Source organism: Sturnira hondurensis, unplaced genomic scaffold (genome assembly GCF_014824575.4).
Source record: "Sturnira hondurensis isolate 20B ecotype Veracruz unplaced genomic scaffold, ASM1482457v3 Scaffold0002497, whole genome shotgun sequence".
Classification (NCBI taxonomy): domain Eukaryota; kingdom Metazoa; phylum Chordata; class Mammalia; order Chiroptera; family Phyllostomidae; genus Sturnira; species Sturnira hondurensis.
The window spans coordinates 32,436-40,526 of NW_028075128.1; positions in this window are offsets into that span (position 1 = coordinate 32,436).

Consider the following 8,091-nt stretch of genomic DNA (forward strand, 5'->3'; position numbering starts at 1 on the left):
ATTCACACAGAGACGTCGACTGCCTCTGCTGTTATTTGTCCATCTTGGCTCATAATCAAATTCTTAGATTTGCCAAAGTCCATCAGTGGGTTGGGGAGAGGGAGGAACAGCAAATGAAGGGGAAAATAAGGGAGAAAACTGGAGCAAAACAGTTTGAGAAGAGCTTGAGAAGAAAACCCTCTTACTCACTCACTGATGAATAATAAAGTTGTTAAGGTTTACCTTCAAAGTATAAATTTGCTGGAGGAGTGAAAGGAGAGGAGAAAACGACAGGGAAGAAACAGGAGGGCTGTGAGGACCCTGGATCAGAAGACCAACTCATTTTACCAATACCTGTCAAAGAGAGCTTTGTAGTATTTGATTGTGTCCTAATAAGTCAATTGGAACATATCTTCTATTTTAAATGTTTGCCTATAGTCGTAAGCAGCCCTGAAAATCAAAACCAGATGACAGCTAAGGAAAGTATGTAAACATCACTCATCTTTAAGATTATTATTTTTTAAATCTCACTTCTCTCTGCTCTGAATCACAGGCTTAATACAAGATTTATTGTGGAATTTCTAGGTCAAGTTATCCATTTGACATCATTGGAATTTAGATAAAAAGATGAGAAAAGTAAAATGCCAAGTGTTTGTGGAATCTGTGAATCCTACACATTTCTTTTCACATATATGTACCTACTCTGTCTTTAGGTGACAAAATTTTCCCTCACCACCATACCTCCATCCCCATCAAAATCTCTAACTCATTTCCAAACCTGATTAGTTCTCATTTGTTTCTCAATCTTCCATTAGATTTTGCATCCTTTGGATGGCCTTTGGTGACTCTTGTAAGACTGAATATTCCATTGAATGACCTTCAAACCCTGTACTTGCTGTAAATGAGCCTTACTCCACTGTGGTAATGTTAAATTCTACTTCTCCACCTTCTTTATGAAGAGGTTGAAAAAAACACCTTATTAGACTGTAGATAGCTTAATGATAGGGTCTCGCTCTGTAATTAGTACATTTCATGGCATCTGGGGTCTAGGGACTGAAAATACCTCCCCTTTTATTACATGAAAATCTTTTATTACAAAATCATAAACATGTAATTCTGTAACATAACAATATCACACTCAAGCACACCATCTGACTTTTTAGGTGGAATGTTCCATGGCTGTCCATCCCATGGGAGACATGCGTGTACCCTACCAACTGCACTCAATGGCATTACTGCTGCTAGACCCTGTATACTAATGAAATAAAAGTTGCTGAAGGGTTTAAGAAAGAAAATAAATTAAGGGAACTATAGTTGTTGGTTATAGAAGGCATTACTTTCCAACCCTACCCAAAGTAAAAAAGAATAGTTAAGTGGTTTCTGAGAAATAGCTGCATTTCGTAATCAAAGTGAAGGTGGAGCATGAGAACCCAGGAACTCAAGTTTACATTTTAAATAATTTGGTTTTACATAGTTGGTTATTTTAATTTTATTTTTATTTGTGTATAATAAAATGTATTAAAACGCTTAATCTTTAAATATGCAAATGTAATATTATGGACTATCATTTTTACCATGTTTCATAGCTTATCTTTTTAATTATTACTCTTTAATTATGAGCATTGGTGAGGTTTCCTTTTTGCTTACCAAGACTATTCTTTCATCCAAAACGTCAGGATGTGACCACAAGCTAATTTGAACAGTTAAACCTTCTGACCATTTTTATCTTATCTTTCAATTATAAGCATCTGGCCCATGGAATATTACCAATGCTTTAAATCGTGTGATGCTGACAACCACCACTGGCCAAAACACATTTATCTTTAGAAAATCTTTTTTTTTCCCAAAGAGCTAAGGGTTTATTTATTTATTTATTTATTTATCTTTAGAGGGGAAGGGAAGAAGAGAAGGAGAGAAATGTCAATGTATGGTTGCCTCTCGTGAGTCCCCTCCTGGGGACTGGCCTGCAACCCAGGCATGTGCCCTGACTGGGAATCGAACTGCCATCGTGTGGTTCACAGGCCCCTGCTCAATCCACTGAGCTACACCAGCCAGGGCTATCCTTAGAAAATCTTCTAAACAATGAGGATCACTTGCTAATAAAAATAAAACAATAGGCAAAATAGCCAGCTTAATTCTTTCTTCTCCATGAACAATAAGTACAAAAAAATTACAAAATGTTTGTGTTATTGGTCTGACCCTTCTTCCTTTGTACCCTCAATCCAGGAAAAAAAATTCTAGGTAAGCACCTACTTGTAAAAATATTTATCTCAGTTCTTAGGATTGAGGCAGATTTGCTATTATCCCTGTCATACCACTGCTGTCGTGTGTTAAAACATTCAAAATAATGTGAAATTAGCATGTCTGTGTGAAAAAAGTGTTTCCAAGACAATGGTTGTTCCTTATTACTGACCCTCAAGCTTTTTCTTTTCCTTCTGTATCACACAGAGTTTTCTTGAGTCAAGTTTAAGGGTCCTAGCTTTTGTTTCATAAATGACAAGATTTTAATATCAATAGTGAAAACATAAGTGACAGGGTGACTGAGCACTTTTTAAATTATTATTATTAAAAATTTATTTTTAGAGCATTGTAAATGTACAAATATTTGAGCAGCTAGTACAAAAAAATTTCTCCCCGGTACATTCCCGCCCCCCCCCATTCATTAACATCTTGCATTAATGTGGTACATTTGCTAGAATTGAAGAGGAAATATTGATACATAAGTATTAAATAAAGTCCAAAGTTTACATCAGGGCTCACTTTTTGTATTGCACAGCTCTATCATTAATGACAGATGCATAATGCTACGTGTCCACCATTGTGGCATCACATAATAGTTTCCCCCAGCTAATAAACCTCTTGTGCTCCACCTATTCATCCTGCCTGTTGTTGATGTAAAAACATCCAAACATGTAGAGAATTTTTATGAGTTTATTTGAACCAACTGACACCATATGCTTGGGAGCAAGATCTCAAATGCTTTGGAGAACAATTTTGCAGCTTCTTTTATGCATGTGAAATCAAGGACAGAATTAAAGAAGATTACATGGAGGTGGGAGAAAGTAAGGCAGAGATCAGACACTTTTTGGATTTATTTATTTTGTAGGCAGTTTTCTCCTTGAATTCAAGCAAGTATGAGCTGGCAGGAAGACTGTGAAACCACATTTTCCTCTTATTGTTTAGATTCCTTTCCTCCTCAGCAGGCATATTTCTCCAAGATGATATCAATGTGTAGGTTTAAGTTTTTTTCACTTACCCCTTTCTGAATCCCTTATTTTAAATTCTAGACTAATTTAAAACATTTTGAAAAAACATTAATAGCATACTTATTTTATAGAAGTTAACCTTTTTTTCTGGTACCATGTTAACCTGTACCTAGTACTAAGCTCTTTATTTACTCATGAGTCTGCAGCAGCAACAAGGATAAAAAGGGGAGGTAATAAAATTAACAAAATACCTACTATATGCCACCCAGTTTATGCATAGTTATCTATTATCTTCAGATTTATCATAGGGACATACGTCCTAGAACTATGTCGTGAGGCTTGGTCAGCAGGTGGGAAGACTCACCCATGATATTGGAATCCAGCAGCAGGAAGAAGCTCCATGGTATGAGAGTGAGAGAGTGAGAAAAAGAGAGTGAGAGAAGTTGGGTTAACTATAAACCCTTTCCAGAAGGTGCATGATTAATCTTTAAAATGGCTTATGCTTGAATTGAATTTTTTGATCAAAAATAATAATCACATAGCAAATAGGCAGAAGCATAGTAATGACGTGATTGACTGGTGGCTACACGGTGTCAGGAACTGGAGCATAGGGGAGTTGGTGCTATTCCAAGAGTCAGGCTATACACTGACAGCTGGCAGACAGGGTGAGAAACAGGCAAGCAAGTGGTAGAGGTGTTGCTACAAGCCTGTTGCTCAAAAGCAGTACTGATTTTCAGACAGACAGAAAAACCAAGTCTGATTCCCATATGAGAAGAAATAAGGAAACCAGAGGAAGATTCAGATATAGGAGAAAAAGTGAAAAACCTGTGATAGAAGGGTTTTGGTCATAAGAAACAGCCCTAATCATAAGAAACAGTTTGTAAAATGGCTAAATCATAGTTAAATATTGATAATTTTATATAATGTTTCATAAGGGCTTATTATATCTCAGGAATGATGTTAGGAACTTTACATAGATTATCTTCTTTAATTTTCACAATAACCCTAATAAATTAGCACTATTATCCTCACTCAATGATGGGGGACTCCCACAAAAACCTGAAATGTATTTATGAAAAGTTGTGTGTCTATTCTTACACTTTCAAATTTCAGTCACCTTCAAAGTACCCTCTATTTGATGCAATATACCTATTGAGACCTTTTCCCACTACTGAAAACAGTTTTTGAACTTGTTGATTTTGGTGCCTTTTAGTGCTTATGCTGTTTTTTGTTTCACCTCTTTCACATCGGCAAAACATTTCCCTTTGAGGACATTTTTTAATCCAGTAAAACAAAAAAAAGTCACTTGGGGCTACACTGGGTGAATAGGGAGGGCAGTATATGGGGGTCATGCCATTTTTGGTCAAAAACTGTTGAACATTCAGCACAGTATGGGTAGGTACATTCATAAGCCACCCATCTTGAAATGGGCAAATGTGCTGAAAGACTTCAAAAAATTCGCTGAAGCTGAATACAGCCTCTTGCATCAACACCAGGTGGTACACTGATACAGGTGGGTCCCTTGAACACTCGCCTAGTGGGGGAAGCCAGTACTACAAGGATTCCGCCCTCCAGAAGATAATTTGGTTTGAAGTGGGGGAATACTCCCTCATAAAACAAAGGAATAAAAGCCCAGTAGGTGCCCTGACTAGTGTTTCTATTAGTTGAGGATCCAGCAAGGCTAAAGGTTGCTGGTTCCATTCAGGTCAGGGCATATGCTTGAGTTGCCTGTCTGGTCCCTGGTCAAGGCATGTGCAAGAGGCAACTAATCCATATTTCTCTCACTCTCTTCCTCACTTTCCCCTCTCTAAAAATAAATAAATAAAACCTTTAAAAAAAAAAGCCCAGTAGACTTGATATGTTGCACATATTTATAGCCATTAGGCTTGACTCGGAATTTGAGTCCCAGCTAACCCAAGAACCCATTTATAGAATCCTATGGCAAAGGACTGTAGCAGCTAAATAATCTTAGTCTCTCTGTACCAACCCTACTAATTTGGTCTCCACTCTTCCTACTCCCTCCAAATTCCTGGCATAATTGGCTTCAGAGCATTGGGTGATGTCACAGCTGTGCAAACTAGAAAGTTTTGGGTTTGGATTTAGTATTGTTATATTACTTCTATCAGATTCCTATTGCTGTATTTCTGTAATGATACACAGAAAACCTTTGTGAGGCCAGAGGGTGATGCTGGAAAGAAACTGCTTTTTAGAATTTTCTCAACTGTTTCCTAGTCAGTTAATTCTCAAACCTGATGACACCCGGTGACATTTGTGGTGGTACAACCTTAGCTGCACTGGAGAAGAGAGGGTCAGGCTGGTTGGGCCGAGGGAGGGATGTTGCCAGTGGTCCTATGGCAGCCTGTGGCCAGTGGTGAGCTGTGTGTGCAGACCCAGAGGCGCTGCTTGAATGAGTCCTGGGGTTGTGGAGCTGCTCTAGAGGGTGAGCAGGGACGTACCTGGGACTTCGGCTGGTGACACTTGAGCTCTTAGCCCCAGCCCAAGGTGGTGCACTACCAGCTCCTTTACACCTATAAGGTCTGTGGAACCCTTTCCTCCAAGCAAATCTCCTATCTGGTTTCTCACCAGGTCATGGTCATTGTGCCCTGCCCTGGCTGCCAAAACCAGCATATTATCGCGGACATCCTGGGCTGGTTCTCTGACTTGGATGGCAAGAGGAATATTGAAAAATTCCAGGTGGTCAGAGAGAGTTTTGCTGAATGACTGTTGACGGGGCCCTGAAGCTGGTTAGAGAGGCTGGGAGGCCCCAAAGTTCATCATGGCTCCGGAAGAGGATAAGGACCAGGATCCCTCCCACCTTGGCAACATAGAGCCCAGATGAGCCGGCCTTCTACCCTCCAGAATGATATTTTGACCCTGGGCCTGTTTCTGTAAATAAACAGACATCACCTGTAGTTGGTGGAGCCTGGGTTCTCCTGTTGTCCCTGGTTCTGGAGTCAGACTGACTCACAGGAACACTTCCAGGGGCAGCTCCAGAGCCCCTGGCCCACCCCTATGGCTCTCTTCTCAGAGGAACTGCCTTTGTACTTGTCTGCTGCAGGCTGTGTTCAAGTAGGACTGGATGGGCGGGGGTGGGGGGGTGGGGGGGGTCTGAGCCCTTCCTGACTGGCTATGTGGCCTTGGGCAGGCCACTTTGCCCTATGAGCCACTGCTTTCTGGACATGAGAATACTTACATTGGCAAGTATACAGTCAGGAATCAGACTCAAGACAGGCAGAGTAGCTCAATTATGCCCCACGGGGCAGTTCTTAATCCTGTTGTCTGTGGGGAAAGGCCTAGAAGGAATGGCCAGTTAGCCACTGTTCTTTCTGGGGGCAGGATCAGCATAGCCTGGGAGTCCCATCTCTCTGGCCAGAGACAAGGAGGAGGCCCTACAGATTCCTCTCATACCATGTGCCCACCCCCTGGACACAAACCAGGCTGCTCAGTGTGGCCACAGATGGACTGGTCCACCCACGGTGGTGAGGGCGGTGGGAGTTGGTCTGTCTGCCATCTGACAAGTCATGAGCCTGTGAGTGCCCCCAAGTGGTCTTCCAACTCCTGGGGTGTGTAATTTGTCTCCCAATCTTGTTTCACTGTCTTCTCAGGATGTTCCTGTGTTTATGAAAGTGTGTTTTTTTTTTTCTAGAAGTGTTCCTGGCTGTGTAACCCTCAGCATGAATCACCAGCCCCTCTCTCTGATCTGGCAGGATCTGAGCTCCTGATTACCACCCAATGTGGGCACTCAGAGTCTCAGAGCCAGACCCTTGTCTTTGTTCTCCTAGACTTTTTCAGCTTGTGCTTTGCCTGGACCTTCTCTACCTCCCTTTGCAAACAACTCTCTTGTATTGCCACCCAGAGCCCACTGTGCCATTTGCAGAGACTGTTGTCATCCTATAGCCTCAGCTAATTCCCAGACATCTCCTCCACAGAGGCTCTATCTGAGACCATGGAGACTGTGGGCCGTGAGCACTGTGGGTCTACAGGACAGTGGAACCGCCTGCCTTGAAATGCAGGAGAAGGAGCTGGGCCTTGGCCAGGCTGTCTCAGTGTCCTCAGAGGTGGAATCAGAATTTGGGAAAGCCTAGAGAGCTGGCTGGACCCTAGAGTGCAGAACAGGACCTAGAAGGGCCACCCAAGTCTCTCCTTTCTTGGATGGGGAAACTGAAGCCTGTGGTTTAGATTTGTATGTTGACCATGTCTTCCATTCCAATGCCTTGACGTTGGGCCCTGCTGATGCAGGAGGGATTGCCCCTCCCAGGGCTAGTCAGTTCCCAGAAAGAATAGCAGATAAGTGAGCACACCAGGGCAGCACGAGACAACAAGGGCAGCCTCTCTGACCAGAGCCACTGGAGTTATCTGCACCAGCCCGTCTGAGGCTAGCTGGCCCTGCTGTGCCATCTAGGGGAAACCATAGTATAGGCTCTTGTGCTGGTTTTCTCTTTCTTTCTTAATTCCTTTCTTCCTTCCTTCCTTCCTTCCTTCTTTCCTTCCTCCCTTTTCTCTCTCTTTCTTCCTTCCTTCTTTCTCTTTCTTTCTTTCTTTCTTTCTTTATTTATTTTTCTTTCTTTTTCTTTCTTCTTGCTTCTTTCTTTCATTTTTCTTATTGTTGTCCAAGTACAGTTGTGTCCATTTTCCTCCCACCCCAGCCATCCCCATCTCCCACCCCTGCTTGTTTTTCTACCCCTGACTTCTGACCCACCCAGAAAGGTTCCACATGGCCCCCATGGCTTGGCATCCCCCTTCCTCCTGGGACCTGGGAGTATCACCAACTGTCTTTCCATTGGCATTGTCTCTGGACCTGCCAGTCTCACTACACCTGGATAACAATAAAACCTACCATTTCTAGCAGTGAAATAAAAAAGAATTAAGAAAGACCCATCCAATTACTGCATCCTGTTTCTTATCT